Below are 24465 nucleotides of genomic sequence, written 5' to 3' on the forward strand. Positions count from 1 at the left end.
GCTCAACTGGAAAGTGACAGGCTTTGCCATAGACCGACTGATATGGGGACATGCCAATTGGAGTCTTGTATACTGTCCGGTATGCCCAGAGAGCATCATCAAGCTTCCTAGACCAGTCCTTTCTTGAGATACTGACGATCTTCTCCAGAATCCTCTTAAGTTCCCTGTTGGAAACTTCAACCTGCCCACTTGTCTGAGGGTGATAGGGGGTTGCCACTTTATGACGGACGCCATATCTATGCAGAAGAGAGTCCAGCTGTCTGTTACAGAAGTGACTTCCTCCATCACTAATGAGTGTCCTTGGGACACCAAACTGGCTAAAGATATACCTCTGAAGAAAGCTCATTACCACCTTGGCATCATTGGTGGGCAAAGCCACAGCTTCTACCCATTTGGACATATAATCAACTGCCACTAGAATATAGTTGTTTGAATGTGAGGGTGGAAAAGGTCCCATGAAATTAATACCCCACACATCAAACAACTCAACCTCAAGAATCCCCTGCTGTGGCATTTCATGGTTGACAGGGAGATTCATTGCTTTTTCACATCTGTCACAGTGCTTTACAAATGCTCTTGAGTCTCTGAAGAGAGTTGGCCAGTAAAACCCACTCTGAAGGACCTTTGTAGCTGTCCTTTCACCATCAAAGTGGCCTCCATACTCAGAACCATGACAGTGCCAAAGAATCTGCTGTTTTTCTTCATCTGGGACACACCTCCGGATAATTCCATCTGAACACCTTTTAAAAAGGTATGGTTCCTCCCAAATGTAGTACTTTGCATCAGTCAATAGCTTCTTCACTTGTTGCCTACTGTACTCCCTTGGGATAAAATTCATGGCCTTATAATTTGCAATGTCTACAAACCATGGAGCTTGCTGAATGAGGAACAATTGCTCATCTGGAAATGTCTCAGTTACAACTGTGGGTGGTTGCACTCCTGCTTCAGGCTCAATTCTGGAGAGATGGTCAGCTACTTGATTTTCTGACCCTTTTCTGTCTTTTATTTCAATATCAAACTCCTGAAGGAGTAACACCTATTTGATTAATCTTGGTTTAGAATCCTGCTTAGTTAGAAGGTACTTCAAAGCAGCATGGTCAGTATAAACAATAACCTTAGAACCAAGTAAATAGGACCTAAACTTATCAACAGCATACACAACAGCTAATAATTCCTTTTCTGTAGTTGTGTAATTCTTTTGAGCATCATTTAACACACGACTGGCATAATAAATGACATGTACAAGCTTACCATGCCTCTGTCCTAAAACAGCTCCTATAGCAAAATCACTAGCATCACACATTAATTCAAATGGTAAATCCTAGTCAGGTGGAGCTATAATGGGAGCAAAGGTAAGGTTTGCTTTTAGAGTTTCAAAAGCATGCAGACAATCAGAATCAAAGACAAAAGGAACATCAACAACCAACAGGTTACTCAATGGTTTAGCAATTTTAGAAAAATCCTTTATAAATCTTCTATAAAATCCTGCATGACCCAAGAAACTCCTAATTGTCTTAACATTAGTTGGTGGTGGTAATTTTTCAATTACCTCCACCTTTGCTCTGTCAACCTCAATTCCCTTACTTGAAATCCGGTGTCCAAGAACAATGCCTTCTGTAACCATAAAATGGCATTTTTCCCAATTTAAAACAAGGTTTGATTCTTGACACCATTTCAAGACAAGAGATAAATGTTTAAGGCATGATGCAAAAGAATTACCAAAAACAGAAAAGTCATCCATAAATATTTCAATAAACTTTTCAACCATATCAGAAAAAATTGAAAGCATACACCTCTGAAAGGTTGCTGGAGCATTGCAAAGTTCAAATGGCATTCTCCTGTAAGCAAATATTCCAAAGGGGCATGTGAATGCTGTCTTCTCTTGATCTTGAGGGTCCATTACAATTTGATTATATCCAGAATATCCATCTAGAAAACAATAAAAAGCATGACTAGCTAACCTCTCAAGCATCTGATCAATGAAAGGGAGGGGAAAATGATCCTTCCTTGTAGCAGTATTGAGCCTCCTGTAATCTATGCACATTCTCCATCCCGTGACTGTTCTTGTAAGAATAAGCTCATTCTTTTCATTCTGGATCACTGTCATCCCTCCTTTCATGGGAACTACCTGCACAGGACGTACCCAAGGGCTGTCAGAAATAGGGTAAATAATACCTGCTTCCCATAATTTCATTACCTCTTTTTGGACCACCTCTTTCATAGTTGGATTGAGTCTCCTTTGTGGTTGCACAACTGGTTTAGCATCATCTTCAAGAAGGATCTTGTGCATACACCTGGTTGGACTAATCCCCTTTAAGTCACTAATGGTCCACCCAAGAGCTGTTTTATGGCTCTGAGCACTGAAATAAGCGCCTCTTCCTCTTCAGGCTTTAGGGAAGAGCTAATAATTACTGGATATGAATCATTTTCACCCAAGAACACATATTTCAGAGAAGGGGGTAAAGGTTTGAGCTCAAGCTTGGGGACTTTCTCCTCCTTTATTGGCGTGTTCATCAGCTCCTTTTGGGGTGGTGAATCATCAACTTCAACTAATTCGTAGTCAGAATTAGGGTCCAGAACATCATCAAGTACCTCAGCTTCCAGTACTTCTTGAACAAGTGGTTCAATAACATCTATTTTCATACACCCCTCAGAATCATTGGGGTGCTTGAGGGCTTCAAAAACATTTAGGACCACCTGTTCTTCATTGACCCTCAGGGTTAATTCACCCATTTGTACATCAATCAAAGCTCTACCTGTAGCTAAAAAGGGTCTACCAAGTATAATAGAGGGTTTTACCTCCTCTTCCATGTCTAATATAACAAAATCAACAGGGAAAATAAATGGTCCTACTTTAATAAGTAAATCTTCAACCACACCTACAGGTAATTTAATAGAAAGATCAGCAAGTTGAAGAGAAATACGAGTAGGTTTTACCTTCTCAATTTGAAGCTTTTTCATCACTGAAAGTGGCATGAGGTTGATGCTAGCTCCAAGATCACATAAAGCTCTCTGAATACCGACTTCTCCAATGGTGCAAGGAATGACAAAACTCCCTGGGTCTGGCATTTTCTCAGGAAGGGTGTGTTGAATAATAGCACTGCATTCCTTGGTTAACACCACGGTTTCTTGCTCCTTCCAATTCCTCTTGTGGGTCAACAATTCTTTCATAAATTTAGCATAGAGAGGCATTTGCTCTAGAGCCTCTGCAAAAGGGATGTTGATCTGCAGCTTCTTGAAGACATCTAAAAATTTAGAGAATTACTTTTCTTTGGACGCCTTCTGAAGCCTCTGAGGATATGGCATTTTCGGCTTGTATTCAGGGGCCTTTGGTAAGGTGGGATAAGTGTCAAGAGAGTCAGAAAACGGGTTGTCTGCACGCTTAGGTAGGGCGTGCTCTACCTCTTCCTTCTTCTCCTCTGGAGCTTCCTTTTCAACTGGATCTTCATTGACCTTATTCTCAGAACCAGCTACCTTACCATTTCTCAATTGAATAGCCTTGCAATCTTCTCTTGGGTTCACCACTGTATCACCAGGGAATGTATTTGAAGACCTTTCAGGTAATTGCTTGCTCATTTGACCCATTTGTACCTCTAAGTTTCTAATGAAGGCTCTGGTTTCTTGCACGAAACTCATCATCATCTCCCACTTAGAATCTTCTTGGGATTTAGAATTTGCCTGCTGAGGTTGTTGTTGCTGAGACTGAGATTGGCGGTTATTATATTTGTTCTGTTGAAAACCGCCCTGAGAACTATTGTTGAAGTTCTGAGGTTGATCTCTTCACCCAAAATTTGGGTGATTCCTCCACCCCTGATTGTATGTCTTAGAATACGGATCATTGTTGGGATTTCTAGGACCACTCCCCATGTAATTCACCTGTTTAGAAGAGGGTTGAGCATAATCATAATTATCATTTTGCATAAAGTTACCTGTCATATCATAGGAGGTCTCTTGGGGTGGATTTTGAGTGTTGATAGCTGAGACTTGCATGCCACCCATCTGTTGAGTAAGTAGATTTATCTGCTGAGACATAAGCTTGTTCTGAGCAAGAAGAGCATTAACAGCTTCTACTTCCAACACGCCTCTATTCTGAGAGGTCTCAGAGTTCACAGGATTCCTGTTAGATGAGTACAGATATTGGTTGCTTGCAACCAATTCAATCAGCTCAATTGCCTCCTCTGGTGTCTTCTTCTTGTGCAATGAACCGCCTGCAGAAGTGTCTAGGCTCATCTTTGACATATCTCCTAAGCCTTCATAAAAGATATCCAGTTGAGTCCACTTGGAGAACATGTCTGGAGGGCATTGCCTAGTCAGCAGCTTGTACCTTTCCCAAGCTTCATAAAGAGTTTCACCCTCCTTTTGCTTGAAAGTCTGAACCTCCAACCTAAGCTTAGTCAGCTTCTTTGGTGGGAAAAATTTAGTGAGAAATTCCGTGACAACCTTTTCCCACGTATTCAGACTCTCCTTTGGTTGGGAATCTAGCCATAGCTTTGCTTTATCCCTCAGAGAAAACGGGAAAAGCATTAGTTTTGTACACCTCTGGGTTCATTCTATTTGTCTTCACAGTATCACATATCTGCAGAAAATCAGATATAAATTAATTTGGGTCTTCATGAAGAAGACCATGATACTGGCAATTTTGTTGCACCAGGGTGACCAATTGTGGCTTCAACTCAAAGTTGTTTGCAGTTATAGGAGGCACCACAATACTTTTTCCATAAAGATCCGCAGTAGGGGCAGAATAAGAGCCAAGCACTCTCCTCTGTTGATCATCCCCATTCGGATTTACCACATTGGCATTAGCATTATTTGCCATAGTAGATTTTGCAGCCTTGCAAAGTCTTGCTTGTTGTAAACGTTGCCTGAAAGTTCTTTCAGGTTCAGGATCAAAGTCTAAGAGTTGTTCTTTGTCTCTATTCCTGCGCATACACAAGCAGAAAACAAGAAAAAAAATGGGACTCTCTACGTTAGAGTGCAGAGAAGTCCCTGTGAAGTAACCTGTGTAAAATAATAAAATAAAAATACTAAATAAATAACTAAAAAATTCGAAAATTTAAAAGAAAAAATTAAACAGAAAAATTAAAATAACATTAACTGAGTAACACCAAACTTAAATTAAGAAATTAAGAAAAGAAAAATATTAATACTAAAATATTTATTTATTTATTTATTTTTATTTATTTATTTTTAAATTTTTTTAAAGCAAAACAAAAAAAAAGAAGAAACAAAAAAGAAGGAACAGGGGAGGGGGGGTAGGAACAAAAGAAAAAAATGTAACAGAAAAGAAAAAATAAAACGTAAAGGAAAAGAAATTTTTTTTTTCGAAAATACTAATAATAATAAAAAAGTTTTTAATTAAAAGAAAAATTATCTAATCTAAGCAATCAAACAACGAATAGTTGTCAATCACAGTCAATCCCCGGCAACGGCGCCAAAAACTTGGTGCGGTATTTTACAACCACACTTACTAACCGGCAAGTGCACCGGGTCATACCAAGTAATATCTTACGTGAGTAAGGGTCGATCCCACGAGGATTGATGGATTAAGCAACAATAGTGTTTGATAGGATTAGTTAGACAAACAGAAAAGAGTATTTGAATATTCAATCGTGCAGAAATTAAAATAGTAAAGTAAATAAATTGGGAGGAAAATATGGAGAAAATAGTTAAGGTTTCAGAGTTATCTATTTTTCCTGATTAATTTTTCTTACTAACTATTTTAATCATGTGGGATTTAATTTATGGCAAACTATATGTGACTAGACCCTAATTCCTTAGACCTTCCTAGTCTCCTCTAAAATTCATCAACAGCCAATTCCTTGGTCAATTAATTCCAATTAGAGGGTGATAATCAATTTCTAGTTTATATGCCACAAAAACTCTAATTACCCAAAAATAAAAGGATTATATGTCACGTATCCCGTTAAATCCCAATAATTAAAATTTAGGAGAAATTGTTTTCAAGCTGTTGTTCAAGTAAAGAGCTTTTCCAAGTTTTACAGGAACTCAAATAGAAAGAGGGTCATACTTCCGTTCCACCCAAATTCATAAAATAAAGAGCGAAAATAATTCTTAAATTATAAATTCATACATAAATTAAAATAGAAAAAGTAATAAAATCAATCCATACATATAGACAGAGCTCCTAACCTTAACAATGGAGGTTTAGTTGCTCATAGAAAAGAGAGAAAATTAGGATTGTCAATTATGTTTCCCTGATGGGATGAGGTGGAATCTCCCCAAGACCTCTCTACAAAGGAAGGAAAGCTTCCTCCTTTTATAACTAATCCTAATAAATTTAAAATCTAATATCTAAAACTAAAAATTAAAATAATATCTTTTCCTAATTTAAGATTTGAATTTAAATTTGAATTAATTTAAATAATCAAATCTTCAATGGATGGATGGGGACCACTTGAATTGTCCACGCTGCAGCTTTTAATCTGTATTTTCTGGGCTGGAAATTGGGTCAAAATAGCCCAGAAATCGCCCCCAGCGTTTTCTGTCAATTCTGCAGATCGCTCATGTGACGCGTCCGCGTCGTCCATGCGTTTGCGTCATTTGTGCAGATTCCAGTCCACGCGTTCGCGTCAGGCACGCGATCGCGTCATTGCGATTTCCTCTATTCCGCGCGGTCGCGTGAGCCATGCGTCCACGTTGGTATTCGCTGGTCATCTCCTTGGTTCTTTCTCTGCAGAAACTTCATCAAATCCATCCGAATGCTACCTAAAATAAATAAAATTGCACAAAACTCAAAATAGCATCCATAGTGGCTAAAATATAATTAATTCTTAATTAAACTCAACAAATTAGATGCAAATTCACTAGAAAAAGATAGACAAGATGCTCACGCATCATTCCTCCAACCAGGATTATAAGTTTTGCAGTATGGATCATGGGTCTGCCTAGGTGAGTTCCCAATGTAGTTGGCTTGTTCCTGATCACTCTCATCCTCTGTATTCACTCCTTCTTGAGCTGCTGATGAGGTGGTGACTGCTGCTACCTGGTTCCTTTCCATCTTCTTGGTAAGGTCAGCCAGCTACTTGGTGATCATCTTGTTTTGAGCCAGCAGTGCATCCATGTTGTTCAGCTCCATCACTCCTCTAGTATTGCCCCTTTCAGAAGCATAGAAGTAATCATTCTCAGCTACAGTCTCAATGACATCTATGGCTTCTTCAATGGTCTTCTTCTTGTTCAGAGATCCCCCGGATGAGTGGTCTACTACCTTCTTTGATTCATAAGAAAGACCCTCATAGAAAATATGTAACTGCACCTATTCATTGAACATGTCTGGTGGGCACCTTCTTGTCAAGTCCTTAAACCGCTCCTATGCTTCATAGAGAGTTTCACCATCTTGTTGCCTGAAGGTTTGTACTTCAGCTCTCAACCTATTAATTCTCTGAGGAGGGTAGAATCTCGCCAAGAATTTGTTCACCACATCTTCCCAGGTTCTTAAACTCTCGTTTGGGAAAGATTCCAGCCATTTAGATGCTTTGTCCTTGAGTGAAAAGGGGAACAAAAGTAATCTATAGGTGTCAGGATGAACACCATTAGACTTCACAGTATCACATATCCTTAGAAAGGTGGTGAGATGTTGATTGGGGTCTTCTTGGACACTTCCTCCGAATGAACTGTTGTTCTAAACAAGGGTGATGAGCTGTGGCTTTAGTTCAAAGTTATTGGCATGTGTGGTTGGCTTTTGGATGCTACTTCCGCAATTTTCTGGGTTTGGACCCAGAACTATTCTCTCTTGCCCAGCATGATTTGCTGGTCCTTCTCTGGCATGGTTCTGAGCCTCTTCTTCATGGTGGTTCTCCATATTCTCCTCTATAGTTGGTTCAAAATACTCCTCCTCTTCCTCAACACCAACGATTCTCTTTCCTCTTGCTTCCCTCTTTAATCTAAGGAAGGTCCTCTCAGGTTCAGAATCAAAGGAAGTTGAAGCCCCGCTTCTTCTACCTGTCATACAACCAACAGAGCAATAAGCAGGAAAGAGAATTGATGGAGCAGTTACTCCTATTAGGGGTGCTGTTAGTGTGAGTGATGCAATATATCAAACAGTTAGTGGGTTAGTGAACTGAATTGTAAAAAAATTGAAGATAACACCACAAACGGGTAGGGGGTAAAGGGAAGAAAATAACTAAAACTGAAAGTAAATCACTCAAATGAAATTAAACAAAACAAAAGAAAAATGCTCAATCTAGTTATCCATAAATTTAATCATTGTTGATACAAAATCAATCCCCGGCAACGGCGCCATAAACTTGATGCACGAAAATTTGTCTCTCAACAAATTTCCCTTGGCAAGTATACCGAATTGTCGTCAAGTAAAAACTCACAATAGAGTGAGGTCGAATCCCACAGGGATTGATTGGTCAAGCAACTTTAATCAGAGGAATGTTCTAGTTAAGCTAAGTAGAAATTTAGTTGAGATTTGCAGAATCGTAAATGGCGGGAAAGTAAATAATAGAAAATGTAACTACTGGAAATAAAGAGCAGAATGTAAATGGCGGAAAGTAAATTGCAGAATCTTAAATGGGGAATTGGAAGGATGAGCATAAAAGTAGATGGCAGAAAATAAAGAGAATGGGTAAGATCAGAAATGGGGGATTCATTGGGCTCAGGAGATGTTGTATTCTCCGGATCAAGTCATTTTCATCTCTTCCTCAATCAATGCATTCATTGATCTCCTTGGCAATCTTAAGTGATTGAATTCCAATTTCTTGGTAATTCAATCTCTCAAATCTTGATCAATAGCCAATTCCTTGGTCTAATTGCTCATGAGAAGAGATGAAGTATGGTCACTGATTATACCACATGTATTCCCAAATCAAAGTGTTGGTAGGATTATATGTCACTATATCCATCCAAACCCCAATTTGGTCCAACATGAGAAAGCATTTCTAGCATGATCTCTTCATTCCTCTTCCAAGATTTCGAAGAGATCCAAGTATGAATAGCTTCTTTTCCAAGACAACTACCCAATTGGATGAAGATTGAAAGCCTTCTAGTGAAATCAAGAGAAAAGAAAGAAGAAGAATAATGAAAACTATTATTGATCCATCAAATTATAACAGAGCTCCCTAACCCAATGAAAAGGGGTTTAGTTGTTCATAGCTCTGGAAATGGAAGAAGATAAAGAAGAATGCATTGTCAAATTAACTAGAAATTACAGAGAAAGTAAAATATACAGAGTGTAGTTCTCTAAAATGCCAAAAGCTCCCTTACCAGTTCAAAACTACTCCTATATAGACTACTCTTTTGATCTTCTAGTTGGCTCTTCAAGTCTTGGATATGGGCCTTCGATCTTGAGTTGAAGCCGTTACAATCTTCAGTGGGCTCAACTTTGCTTACAGAAAGTATGAGTTAGGCATGGACGTTAGTTAGGATGTTAGTGGTGTTAACGTTAAGTGAAAATGTGGGTTCGAGAATGTTAGTGAAGATCACCTTTTTCACTAACGTTCCAAACCAAAAATGATCCACGTTAACTTCAACGTTAGTGGCACTAACGTGACCACTAACGTTGCCTCTTGGTCCTTCGCAAACGTTATTGGCATTCACCTTTTTCAATAACGTTGCTAATTGCCCCTTTTCCCCGTGTTAGAGTTCACGTTAGTATAACTAACGTGACCCTTAACGTGGGTATGCCTAAGTTTCGAGAGCGTTAGTGACACTTACCTTTGTCACTAACGCTCCAAACGCCCCTCCTTCCCACGTTAGAGTTCACGTTAATTAGATTAACGTGGTGGTAATTGCCATCTCTAACGTTAGTGACAAAGGTGAGTGTCACTAACGTTGGCCTATCACTCCTTGCTCCACGTTACCCTTCACGTTAGTGGTCTTAACGTGACCACTAACGTGGGCAATGTTGGCCTAGTCCAACGTTAGTGACAAAGGTGAGTGTCACTAATGTTGGCAATTTTGTCCTCCTCCCACGTTAGAGTTCACGTTAATTAGATTAACATGGCTTATGTATGGCCTTTTGGAACTTTAGTGGTGTTCACTTTTACCACTAACATTGGAGCTCCTCTTTTCTTTCCACGTTAGCTCCTACGTTAATGTAACTAACGTGGCAACTAACGTGGGCTATGATGGCTTTCGATGGCGTTATTGGCGATCACTTTTCTCATTAACGCCACAAGCTTATGCCCATTCCACGTTAGTGGCCACGTTAATTAGACTAACGTGGCTCTTCCTTGCTTCCTTTGTCCTGAAATCAAGCAAATAAAGTGCATCAAAGCTCTATTCCAAGTCATGAGATCATGCATTATCCAATTTATCATTCAATTCATGCATAATTCTCATGAAATCATGTAAAGTTCACAATGTTTGCTTGAATCAAAATGTAAGTGTATTTCTACCCAAAACTTGCTTATTTACTAAGAAAATGCATGAAATTATCCTAAAACAGTAAAGAAAAGGTCAATAAAACTGACCAAAATGCCCTGGCATCAAGGAACCATTGAGCTGGATGGAGAACCACCACAAGCAACCATGAGAAACTCAATCATGCCAACCACCACAGACAACAAAGATGCAGAGTCACCAAAACTAGAGCTGAAAGCATTACCACCCAACTTGAAATATGCATATCTGGGTGCTAACAATACTCATCCAGTGATAATAAATTCAAGTCTGAGTAAGGAACAAGAAGAGGAACTTATCCAAGTGCTGAGACAACACAAGGATGCCATAGGCTAGACACTTGCAGATTTAAAAGGGATCAGTCCTTCGATGTGTATGCATAAAATCTTGCTTGAAGAAGATGTCAAACCTTCATGACAACAACAAAGGAGGCTGAACCCAATTATGAATGAAGTGGTTCAGAAAGAAGTGTTGAAACTATGGTAAGCAGGGGTGATCTACCCCATCTCAGACAGCCCTTGGGTAAGCCCGTTGCAAGTAGTCCCTAAGAAGGGAGGGATCACTGTTGTGGCAAATGAGAAGAATGAATTGATACCCACAAGGACAGTGACCGGATGGCGTATGTGCATTGAATACCAAAAACTTAATGAAGCCACCCGGAAGGACCACTTTCCGCTACCTTTCATGGACCAGATGCTTGAAAGATTGGCAGGACATGAGTATTATTACTTCCTGGATGGGTATTCAGGCTACAACCAAATTGTTGTAGACCTCAAGGATCAGAAAAAAACTTCATTTACTTGTCCATATGGTGTCTTTGCTTATAGGAGAATGCCCTTTGGATTGTGCAATGCACCTGCAACATTCCAAAGGTGCATGCTCTCCATTTTTTCAGACATGATTGAGAAGTTCATAGAAGTATTCATGGACGACTTCTCTGTATTTAGGAACTCATATTCTGATTGCCTATACCATCTTGCTCTTGTGCTAAAAAGGCGTCAAGAAACCAACCTAATTTTAAACTGGGAGAAGTGCCATTTTATGGTGACTGAAGGGGTGGTTCTTGGTCACAAGATCTCAAAAGATGGCATAGAAGTGGACAAGGCAAAAGTGAAAGTAATTGAAAAATTACCTCCACCTTGCAATGTCAAAGCAATCAGAAGTTTTTGGGGACACGCTGGGTTCTATAGGAGGTTTATCAAAGATTTTTCAAAGATTGCGAAACCCCTTAGCAACCTACTTGTCTCAAATACTCCCTTTGTTTTTGATAGAGAGTGTATGGTAGCCTTTGATGAACTTAAGAAGAAACTCTCCTCTGCACCTATTATAGCACCACCAAGCTGGGATCTTCCCTTTGAACTAATGTGTGATGCATCTGATTTTGCTGTTGGTGCTGTTCTAGGATAGAGGAAAGACAAGCTAGTACATGTTATTTACTATGCTAGCAAGGTTCTTAATGAGAATCAAAAGAACTATACCACCACGGAGAAAGAACTTTTAGCCATAGTTTTTGCTTTTGATAAGTTTAGATCATATCTTATTGGCTCAAAAGTAATTGTGTTCACTGATCATGCAGCACTCAAATACTTGCTTACCAAACAAGAATCTAAGCCCAGACTAATAAGGTAGATTTTGCTGCTCCAAGAATTTGATATTGAGATTAAAGATAGGAGCAGAGCAGAGAACAAGGTAGCTGACCACCTCTCAAGGATCCCACAAGAAGAAGAGATGCAGCAAGTAGCAGTCAATGAAAGCTTTCCTGATGAACAATTAATGATGATTCGAGTAGCCCCTTGGTTTGTAGACATAGCCAACTTCAAGGCTATTGGGGAGCTACTAACCAGCATCAATAGGCACATGAGGAAGAAGCTAATTAAGGATACAAAACACTACATCTGGGATGACCCTTATTTGTTCAAAAAGTGTGCTGATGGAATCCTAAGAAGGTGTATATCCCATGAAGAAGGGTAAGAAGTATTATGGCAGTGCCATGGATCCGCATATGGAGGTCACTTCAGTGGAGAAAGGACAGCAGCAAAAGTGCTTTAATCCAGATTTTACTGGCCAACAATGTTTAAGGATGCCAAGGAAATGGTGTCAAGGTGTGATGAATGCCAAAGAGCTGGTAATCTAACCAAGAGAAATAAGATGCCACATCAATTCATACTAGAGTTGGAGCTATTTGATGTATGTGGATTGATTTCATGGGACCCTTCCCAACCTCCTACTCTAATAGCTACATATTGGTGGCTGTTGATTATGTCTCAAGGTGGGTAGAAGCCATAGCCACTGCAACAAATGACAATAAGGTTGTGATAAGCTTCTTGCGAAGGAACATCTTCAGCAGATTTGGAGTTCCCAGAGCTCTCATTAGTGATGGAGGTACACACTTCTGCAATAAACAACTAGAGACACTCCTTCTCAGATATGGAGTAAAGCACAAAGTGGCAACTCCATACCACGCACAGACCAACGGGCAAGCTGAAATCTCCAACAGAGAGCTGAAACGAATCCTTAAAAAAACTGTTGGAAGCTCAAGGAAGGATTAGTCTAAGAAGCTGGACGATGCACTATGGGCCTACAGGACAGCCTATAAGACTCCTATTGGAATGTCTCCATACCAACTGGTATATGGCAAGGCTTGTCACTTACCAGTTGAAATTGAGCATAGAGCATTTTAGGCTCTAAAGATGTTAAACTATGATAAGCAAGCTACTAGAGAAAAGAGATTAATGTAACTCAATGAGCTGGAGGAGTTTAGAAATCAAGCATATGAGAATGCAAAAATCTACAAAGAGAACACAAAAAGGTGGCATGACCAAAAGATAGCAAGAATGGAGTTCACTAAAGGACAGAAGGTGTTACTCTATAACTCAAGACTCAAGTTCTTCCCTGGAAAACTGAAGTCTAGATGGTCAGGACCTTTCACCTTACTCAAGGTGTTTCCCTATGGTCATGTGGAGCTCATGGAGGACAAGACTCAGAGATCTTTTATTGTCAATGGCCATAGACTCAAACACTACTTGGGAGGCCCCTTAGAGGAGCAGAGAGTGAGCTACAAGCTCAGCTGAAGATAAAGGAATGTCAAGTTAATGACAATAAAGAAGCGCTAGTTGGGAGGCACCCCAACACTTTATCCTTTTTGATTTAATTGCTTTTCTTAGAAGTAGTTTAAAATCTATTGCTTTAGATAGTTTAATTTTCAGTCTCACTTTGAGGTTACAGTATCAATTTAAGATTAGTTTACAATTGTAGGTTAGAAAGTTTGATATTAGCTTTGGTAGCTAGATTTTTTTTACACTTTTTTATTTCTTTCTATTCTGGAATTGCAACTTGATGAAGGCATAAGTCATGATGAGTGAATAGGCTGAGAACTAGCTAAACTGCTAAGTTTGGTGTGGCCTTCCACTCACTTAATCTAGGCTTACAAATAATTAATAGCCTGATCTTGAAGAGTAAGCCCAAAGATTAAGTTTGGTGTGGCCACCACCAAGAATCACCTAGCAGCCCAAGTCACCTTATTTGAAAGCACTTAATGCTTTGGGTAAGAACGTGAATGTGGTTTAATGAGTTTAGAGGAATTGGAATCAAAAGAAAATGAAAAGATTGATGTTATTCCACTCTTATGAACACATTAAATACACAATGATGAAACCAATTTATTGAGATGCCAAAGAATTAAGTTTGGTGTCCCAAGGGACACCCATCAGTTACAATCCAATTCACTCTTGATGAGAAGGAATGTGAAGGGTTCTTTTGTCATTACTAATGGGTTCAGTTTCAATTTTAGGAGAGAAAATGGGGCCCACATGGTAAACAACTCACAAAGCAAGGAAGTCAAAGTGTACTTGCACTTTGGAACTCAACACACGCAGAAGACATGTGAGAAAAGAGTTGGCGCCTCTTCCCACGGTAGGCGCCACTCCCCAAGTGGGAAAACATTTAACCCTTTTTATTTCCCACCCTTCATACCACACCATTCACCCATTATAAAATCCTCACCTCCCCATCTCCTCTTCCACTTCAACAACCCCAATCACACACGAAGAACATATAACCCTCGCCTTCCTTTCACTTTTCATCTTTTACCATCTCTTTCCCTACTTTCTTTCTTTCTTTTTTTCTTGATTGGGACAATCAAGTCCTAAGTTTGGTGTTGGAGCAAAACATTATTTTGCTTGCTCTTTCTTGCAACCACCACACGTTTTCACAATCCCATACACACTCTCTCAACCTAATGGCACCACCAAAAAGCTCAGCCTCAAAGAAAAGAAAAATCAAGGAACCAACCTCTGGATCCTCAAGCTCCTTCAATGACTACAAGTTCCTCTCTGCATTCAACCAAAATCAATTCTATGATTGGGTGAGTGAGAGGGAAATCATTCCAGAAGTTGGGTTTCAACTAGGGAGAAACGAGCACATTGAAATCAACATTGAGATCAACAATAGAGGTTGGTCACTTCTATGCAACCCACCAAGGAAAGTGGTAGAGAGCTTGGTAGGAGAATTCTATGCCAACGCAGTGCCTCAACCAGGGCAACACTATGGCTACATTAGCTATGTAAGGGAGAAGTCCATTGACTACAGCCCCTCTAGCATAGAAAGAATGCTAATAGTGAAGAGGATAAGCTCTACTCGGAGCTATAAAGAAAGAATGAAGCAGCAAGACCCTGGGTTTGATGAGATCTTGAATGAAATTTGTGTGATGCATGTGCGTTGGATAAATGATAAGGATGGGATACCCAATCAATCGAGGAGAAGATATTTGAGCTCCCAAGCTAGAGGGTGGCTAGAATTTGGGAGGAGGTCCCTAATCCCCACATCCAACACTTCAGAGGTGACCAAAGAGAGAGTTGTACTCATCTACAGCATCATGAAAGGAGAGAACATCAACGTGGGGGAGATGATTGCCAGCAACATCAACAAAGTGCTGAAAAGCACCAGTGACAACACAAGGTTGGCATTCCCCAGCATTATACAGAGGCTATGTGATGAGGCTGGAGTTGAAAAAAATCATTGATGAAGTGCTTGTGAAGCAAGACAAGTTCATAACTGCCAAAAAGATGGCCAAGGTGGTAGCTGTTCACCCACTCAACATGACCAGAGAACGAAGAGCTCATGCCCATGAACCACAACAACAACAAGAAGAGGAAAAGGCAGAAGAGCAACCTCAATTCCTGGCACTCCAACCACCACCACAATACTAATATCAGCAATTTCCAGAGGGATTCAACTGGGAGCAATTGCAAGGAGATGTACACCAAATGAAGGAAAATCTACGCCACTTAAGGGAAGATGTCAATCAACTCAAGGAAACTCAACAACAATAATGGAGGCAAGTCAACCAAAACATTCAACAACTCCAAGGGAATTGGGAGCATATGAGGAAGGAACAGCAAGAACAATTTGACTGGGGAGAGGTGCGAAGTGCACTGGACAAAATAGTAGAGCAAGGCAAATGGCAACAGAGGAACTTGGCCAAATTCAGACATCTCTATGATGCCAGGAGGCAGTATGACATTAATACACAAGCGAAGTTGAATCACTTGTGTAACACCGTGGCCGCTCTAAACCCAGGATACCCAACCTTCATGCAAGGAATGGAAGAGCTAAGTGCAAGACAAGAGGAAATCCTAGCCAAACATAAGGAAGATGAAAGGAATTATATGAGGAGGGCAGGATTTTGGAAGCCCAAGGATGCCAAAGCACAAGAAGGTTCCTCCAAGCCTTCCCCTTCTAAGAAGAAGGTGGCTCTTCCCCCTCCAAGAAGAAGGACAAAGGGAAGAGGCCAATGAAGTAAAGATAAAGCTTCTCAAGGTTGTTGAGTCCCATGGTTGATATTTTCTAAATTCTGAAATCTTGTTTAAGCTTTTGCTTTATTTACTTTTTGAATAGATAATCATGCTAGGATAGTTTATATTTTATGCTTAGTTTAATTCCTGTTTGAAGTCTTTATGAATTTTTTTTACAAGAAAGAAAATGCCATGTATTCCAAGTCTTCATTTCAACATAAATAATAGTAGAGGTTGTCTCCATAAGAGTCACTGTGAGTTGTGCAAAAACAATGAGAGAGACCAAGGCCAAGAGAGATCATCAAACAAACTAAGAAATAAGTAACCAAGTGTAGGACCTTGGATGAACTAAAAAGAAAATGAGTCATGGAAGAGCAACTAGTCCTAGAAGGTACAACAAGGGGAAGGTTAAGGGGTGTTCCTTGAATATCCATAGAACTAAGAGGTAGTAAGCAATAAAGGCCCAAGGCTCTGAGCATCAACTACTGGGATAGAAAAAGAAACATTAAAAAGCTCAAAAAGAATTAAAGATCTTAGTAGATGCTTGTGGTGAAGATCTGTCAAGAAGAGACCTGGGCAAGTAAATTCTTAGGGGTGTCTCAACACCTAGTATCCTAAAACCAACTGGTTTGGGAGTGCTAATTGAAAGCTTAATTAAAGGGTTGTCTTGAGACAGAACACTTAGAGTCGTGGTCAAGAAAGCAAAACAACCTTTTTTACTTCAAGGTGACAATCAATAGAAAGGACCCCTAAAGTCTATACCTGAAAGAACCCTCAAGGATCTAAGAGCTTTCCATGACATTAAAACATTCATACATGTGTTGAACACTTAGTCTTACTCTTAGTTGTATTATAATCACTCAAAGCCAAGGCCTCAAGTTATAAAGGTTTACTCACATTTATTTGCTTGGGACAAGCAAAACTTAAGTTTGGTGTTGTGATGACTTGCATCATCTACCCTTCTTTCTTGTATAAAGAAGACCATAAAAGAGCATATCAGTACAATTCATGCATTATTTGATGAATATTATGGTATTCTACTTTGAGATGAGTTGTGCTGAATTTCAGGTGAAGAAGGCATAAAAAATGGGTAGAAGACAAAAAAGAAGCTGGGCGTGTGAAACTGGCGTGCCACTTGGGAGCAAACGTCACAAAAATGCACTGGCGTGGCACGCCAGGAGCTAGGCGTGGCACGCCAGTACTAAAGTTCAGAGAAGAAGTCCAAGCATGGATGAGGGCGTGGCAAACCAGGAACTGGGCGTGGCACGCTAATGCATTTTTCCAGAGAGCTACAATGGAGGACACAAAAGGGGCGTGGCACGCCAGGCTGGGCGTGGCACGCCTGACCCATCAATTACTATGGGTGTGCCACTTGAGCAAAGGGGCGTGGCACGCCAACTTACCATTCCAAGAAGAACCTTCACTATGGCGTGCCACTTGGTATCGAAGGCGTGGCACGCCAGCCCTAAGAAGTCACTTGGGCGTGCCACTTGAGAACCCAGGCGTGGCACGCCAAGCTTGAAGAGTTCACAAATCCATGGGCGTGCCACTTGAGCAGCATGGCGTGGCACGCTGGTACAACAATCCAGAGAAGGGGCTGAAAACAATTGAAGATTGGGCGTGCCACTTGAGTAACCAGGCGTGGCACGCCAATGCACAAAGGACCAAAAGCAAGGACTGGGCGTGCCACTTGGTATCAAAGGCGTGGCAGGCCAACCTTAGCATTTCACTATGGCGTGCCACTTGAAGGCTGAGGCGTGGCACGCCAACTACTAGAACCAAGATAAGATCATGGGCGTTGCACGCCAGCCTTTAGGTGTGGCACACTGGTATAAGTTTCCAGAGAGGATGAAGGAGGCCAATTACATGGGGCGTGCCACTTGGTATCGAAGGCGTGGCACGCCACTCACCATTCTTCACTTAGGCGTGCCACTTGAGCAACCAGGCGTGGCACGCCAGTGTCATTCAGAGAGCAAAGAAGCATTGGGGCATGGCACTTGAGTTCGTGGCGTGGCACGCCAAACAGAGAAACCACTCACTCACAAAAGAGGCGTGGCACGCCAGACCCTGGGCGTGCCACGCTAGTTAAAATTTCCAAAGAAGCCTAGCCAAGCATAGAGCAAGGGCATGGCACGCAAGACCTTGGACGTGGCATGCCAGTTCAAGTTTCCAGAGGCAAAGAAATGTGGAAAAAGGTAAGGGGCGTGCCACTTGAGTTCGAAGGCGTGTCACGCCAACACAAGAATTCCACTATGGCGTGCCACTTGAGTTCGAAGGCGTGGCATGCCAAGGTTGTTAGAGGGACGAGCGTGCCACTTTAAGGATTGGGCGTGGCACGCCAAGCTAGAAATGAAGGGCACGTGACACGCCAGAAAAACGCCAATCACACGCCAGCTGAGAAGTCACGCTTATTGAGTGTTTTCTTTTCCCTCTAAAATGTAATTTTTCTTTTTCACTTTTGTAATTCTTTTATTTTACTAGGAGTAGTATAAATACCCCCAAGGAGTACTGAAGAAGGGGGTTAAGCAGTGAGTTTTAGATCCACTTTTACACTTTACTTTTGAGTACTTTTTGAGCTATGAGTAGCTAACTTCCCTCTCATTGAGATAGGAAGCTCTGTTGTACTTGATGGATTGATAATAGTGAAATTATTCTTCTCTTCATCTTCTCTTTGATTTGCTAGAAGGAATTTTGTTCTTAATGCTTAGTATTCAATTATCTTGGGAAAGAGATTGAATGTAATTGGGTTTCATGGGAACCTTGGGAAAGAAAACATGGAACCATGCTTGAAATCCCTTCTCACGCTTGAGTAGAAGCTGGGTTTTGGTGTTTGGATATGTGACATATAATCCTCCCTCTACTTGGACCTATAATGGTGTGTGGTATAATCAGGGACCAAGCATATCTCTCTTCATGAGCAACTAGACCAAGGAATTGGTTATTGATCAAGATCTGAGAGATTGAGTCACTAAGGGATTGGGGCTCAATCAATCATGATTGCCAAGAGGTCAATGAGTTGCATGATTGAAGAGGATATAAGCTAGATTTGATCCAAAGAGACAACATCTCCCAATCTCAATGAATTTCCCCATTCTTATCTATCAATTTCTTTACAGCTTATTTTTACATTCAGTAATTCTCCATTCCCATTTACATTCAAGTCATTTATGATTCTGCACTTTACATTCTGCCATTTATATTCCTGCACTTTATTGCTTTTCTTTATATTCTAGCCATTTACATTTATGTCATTTATAATTCTGCACTTTACAATCCTATTGATCTGCTTGACTAATTCATCAATTGATTAAAACTGCTCGAATTTGACAATCTCTCTGGATACGATCCCACTCCACTGTGGTTATTACTTGACGATAATTTTGGTGCGCTTGCCAAAAGAACTAATTCACCAATTTTGAATAGAATGTGAATTCTGGTCATCACCTGCCCAGGGAGGTTGGAGCCATGGAAATACTCCTCCGTGCCGGGAAGCAGCTGGGAATCTATAAAGTTCCTGGCATCGAAGTTCCTTTCCATCACAGTAAGGGCTCTGGTGTGCAGAAATCGTGACGGTTCATTCCCCGGCAACAACACCAAAATCTTGGTACGCACGTTCATAATCTTAGTTCTTTGTCACAACTTCGCACAACTAACCAGCAAGTGCACTGGGTCGTCTAAGTAATAAACCTTACGTGAGTAAGGGTCGATCCCACGGAGATTGTCGGTTGAAGCAAGCTATGGTCATCTTGCTAATCTCAGTCAGGCAGATTCATATGTTTATGGATATTTGATAATTAAAATATAAATAAAATGTAAATTAAAGATAGAGGTACTTATGTAATTTATTGATGAGAGTTTCAGATAAGCGTATGAAGATGCTTGTTCCTCCTGAACCTCTGCTTTCCTATTATCTTCATCCAATCATTCATACTCCTTTCTATGGCAAGTTGTATGTTAGGCGTCACCGTTGTCAATGGCTACATCCTGTCCTCTCAGTGAAAATGGTCCAATGCACTGTCACTGCATGGCTAATCATCTGTCGGTTCTCGATAATACTGGAATAGGATCCATTGATCCTTTTGCGTCTGTCACTACGCCTAGCACTCGCGAGTTTGAAGCTCTTCGCAACCATCCCTTCCCAGATCCTACTCGGAATACCACAGACAATGTTTAAACTTTCCGGATCTCAAGAATGGCCGTCCATGGATTCTAACTTATACCACGAAGACCCTGATTAAGGAATCCCAGAGATATTTATTCAATCTAAGGTAGAACGGAAGTGGTTGTCAGGCACGCGTTCATAGGTTGGGAATGATGATGACTGTCACGATCATCACATTCATATTGAAGTGTGAATGAATATCTTAGAATCGAAATAAGCTTGAATTGAATAGAAAAACAATAGTACTTTGTATTAATTCATGAGGAACAGCAGAGCTCCACACCTTAATCTATGGTGTGTAGAAACTCTACCGTTGAAAATACATAAGAACAAGGTCCAGGCATGGCCAAGTGGCCAGCCCCCATAAAGGTCTAAGATAGCATAACGCTGATCAAAGATGTCTAATACAATAGTAAAAGGTCCTATTTATATCAGACTAGTTACTAGGGTTTACAGAAATGAGTAAATGATGCAAAAATCCACTTCTGGGGCCCACTTGGTGTGTGCTTGGGCTGAGCATTGAGCTTTACACGTGTAGAGGCTTTTCTTGGAGTTGAACGCCAGTTTGTAACCTATTTCTGGCGTTTCACTCCAGAATGTAACATGGAACTGGCGTTGAATGCCAGTTTGCATCATCTAAACTCGGGCAAAGTATGGACTATTATATATTGCTAGAAAGACCTGGATGTCTACTTTCCAACGCAATTGAGAGCACGCCATTTGGAGTTCTGTAGCTCCAGGAAATCCACTTTGAGTGCAGGGAGGTTAGAATCCAGCAGCATCTGCAGTCCTTCTTCAACCTCTGAATCTGATTTTTGCTCAAGTCCCTCAATTTCAGCCAGAAAAACCTAAAATCACAGAAAAATACACAAACTCATGGTAAAGTCTAGAAATGTGATTTTTTATTAAAAACTAATAAAAATATACTAAAAACTAACTAGATTATACTAAAAACTATGTAAAAACAATGCCAAAAAGCGTATAAATTATCCGCTCATCACAACACCAAACTTAAATTGTTGCTTGTCCCCAAGCAACTGAAAATCAAATAGGATAAAAAGAAGAGAATATACTATAAATTCCAAAATATCAATGAAACTTAGCTCCAATCAGATGAGCGGGACTAGTAGCTTTTTGCCTCTTGAATAGTTTTGGCATCTCACTTTATCCATTGAAGTTCAGAATGATTGGCATCTATAGGAACTTAGAATTTAGATAGTGTTAAAGATTCTCCTAGTTCAGTATGTTGATTGTTGAACACAGCTACTTTATGAGTCTTGGCCGTGGCCCTAAGCACTTTGTTTTCCATTATTACCACTGGATACATAAATGCCACAGACACATAACTGGGTGAACCTTTTCAGATTGTGACTCAGCTTTGCTAAAGTCCCCAATTATAGGTGTCCAAGGTTCTTAAGCATACTCTTCTTTTGCTTTGGACCTCGACTTTAACCGCTCAGTCTCAAGTTTTCACTTGACACCTTCACGCCACAAGCACATGGTTAGGGACAGCTTGGTTTAGCCGCTTAGGCCAGGATTTTATTGCTTTAGGCCCTACTATCCACTGATGCTCAAAGCCTTGGATCCTTTTTATTACCCTTGCCTTTTGGTTTTAAGGGCTATTGGCTTTTTGCTCTTGCCTTTTGGTTTAAAGAGCTTTTGGCTTTTTCTGCTTGCTTTTTTCTTTTTCTTTCTCTTTTTTTTTCACCATTTTTTTTCGCAAGCTTTTGTATTCACTTCTTTTTCTTGCTTCAAGAATCATTTTTATGATTTTTTAGATAATCAAATAACATTTCTCCTTTTTTCTTATTCTTCAAGAGCCAACATATTTAACATTCATAAACCACAATATCAAAATACATATGCACTGTTCAAGCATTCATTCAGAAAACAAAAAGTATTGTCACCACATCAAAATAATTAAACTAGTTTCAAGGATGAATTTGAAACCCTGTACTTCTTGTTCTTTTGTTTTTTTAGAATATTTTTCATTTAAGAGAGGTGATGGATTCATAGGACATTCATAACTTTAAGGCATAGATACTTAGACACTAGTGATTATGTAATAAGACACAAACATAAATAAACATGAGGCATAATAAACGAAAAACAGGAAAATAAGAACAAGGAGATTAAGGAACGGGTCCACCTTAGTGAGGGTGGCGTCTTCCTCTTCTTGAAGAACCAATGGTGCTCTTAAGCTCCTCTATGTCTCTTCCTTGTCTTTGTTGCTCCTCCCTCATAGCTCTTTGATCTTCTCTAATCTCATGGAGGATGATGGAGTGCTCTTGGTGCTCTATCCTTAGTTGTCCCATGTTGGAACTTAATTCTCCTAGGAAGGTGTTGATTTGCTCCCAATAGTTTTCTGGAGGAAAGTGCATCCCCTGAGGTATCTCAGGGATTTCATGGTGAGGAATTTCCTCATGCTCTTGTTGAGGTCCATGATCTCTTATTTGCTCTATCCTTTTATCAGTGATGGGCTTGTGAGATGAATCTCTCCATCTCTCATGACTCATAGGTGGAAGCTTTTGCCTTCCCTTTCCTCTTTCTAGAGGTTTCTCTAGCCTTAGGTGCCATAAATGGTTATGGAAAAATAAAAAGCAATGCTTTTTACCACACCAAACTTAAAACGTTTGCTCGTCCCCGAGTAAAAGAAGAAAAAAAGAAGGAGAAGAAGAAAAAAAATGGAGGAGATGGAGGGAGAAGGTGTATTTGGCCAAGGGTAAGAAGAGAGGGTTGTGTTGTGTGAAAATGAAGAAGGAAAGAGGGGTTTATATAGGGGTGGGATGGGATTTAGGGTTCGACCATTAGGGTTGGGTTTGGGAGGGAAAAGAGTTTGAATTTTAGAGGTAGGTGGGGTTTATGGGGAAGAGAGGATGGATGTAAGTGGTGAAGAGATGATGGGAAAGAGTGATTGAGGTGATTGTTGAAGGGTATTTGGGGAAGAGAGTTATGAAAAGGTGTGAAGAGGAGAGAAGAAGATGTGGGGATCCTGTGGGGTCCACAGATCTTGAGGGATCCTGTGGGGTCCATAGATCTTGAGGGATCCTGTGGGTTCACATATCAAGTGGGGTCAAGGACTTAACATTCCTGCTCCAATTAGGCGTGTAAAATGCCCTTGTTGTGCAATCCTGGCGTTTAACGCCAGATTGCTGCTTGTTTCTGGCGTTAAATGCCCAAATGTAGCCTATTTCTAGCGTTTAACGCCAGGTAGATTCTTGTTTCTGGCGTTAAATGCCAGCTTGGTGCTTGTTTCTGGCATTAAACTCCAGACAGATGCTTGTTTCTAGCGTTTAAATGCCAGACTGCTCTCCTCCAGGGTGTGCTGTTTTTCATTCTATTTTTGATTTTTCAGTAGTTTTTGTGACTCCACATGATCATCAACCTAATAAAACACGAAATAACACAAGGAAAATAAAATAGATATAATTAAATAACATTGGATTGCCTCCTAATAAGCGCTTATTTAACATCAATAGCTTGATAGTGAGCTCTTATAGAGCCTCACAGATGTTCAGAGCATTGTTGGGACCTCCCAACACCAAACTTAGAGTTTGACTGTGGGGGCTTTGGTTGACTCTGCAGTGAGAGAAGCTTTTCATGCTTCCTCTCCATGGTTACAGAAGGAGATCCTTGAGTTTTAAACACAAGGTTGTCCTCATTCAGTTGAAGGACTAATTCTCCTCTGTCCACATCAATCACAGCTCTTGCTGTGGCTAGGAAAGGTCTTCCAAGGATGATGGATTCATCCTCTTCTTTCCCAGTGTCTAAGATTATGAAATCAGCAGGGATGTAAAGGCCTTCAACCTTTACTAACACTTCTTCTACTTGTCCATAAGCCTATTTTCTTGAGTTGTCATCCATCTCTAATGAGATTCTGGCAGCTTGCACCTCAAAGATCCCAAGTTTCTCCATTACAGAGATTGACATTAAGTTTATTCCTGACCCCAGGTCACACAGAGCCTTCTCAAAGGTCATGGTGCCTATGGTACAGTGTATTAAGAATTTACCAGGATCCTGTTTCTTTTGAAGTAATTTTTGCGTATCCAATACATTCAGTTCATTGGTGAGCAAGGGAGGTTCATCTTCCCAAGTCTCATTACCAAATAATTTGGCATTCAGCTTCATGATTGCACCAAGGTACTT

At 40.4% G+C, this 24465-nt stretch overlaps 1 non-coding gene across 1 annotated transcript; it reads left to right on the forward strand.

The window, feature by feature from the left end:
• Positions 1-7286: 7286 nt before the first annotated feature.
• LOC112761752 (small nucleolar RNA R71) lies at positions 7287-7390 on the forward strand. The gene has a single exon (XR_003182131.1). It is a non-coding gene; the product is annotated as a small nucleolar RNA R71 (small nucleolar RNA).
• The last annotated feature ends 17075 nt before the right edge of the window (positions 7391-24465 follow it).

Source organism: Arachis hypogaea, chromosome 16 (assembly GCF_003086295.3).
Source record: "Arachis hypogaea cultivar Tifrunner chromosome 16, arahy.Tifrunner.gnm2.J5K5, whole genome shotgun sequence".
In the NCBI taxonomy this organism is placed as follows: Eukaryota; Viridiplantae; Streptophyta; class Magnoliopsida; order Fabales; family Fabaceae; genus Arachis; species Arachis hypogaea.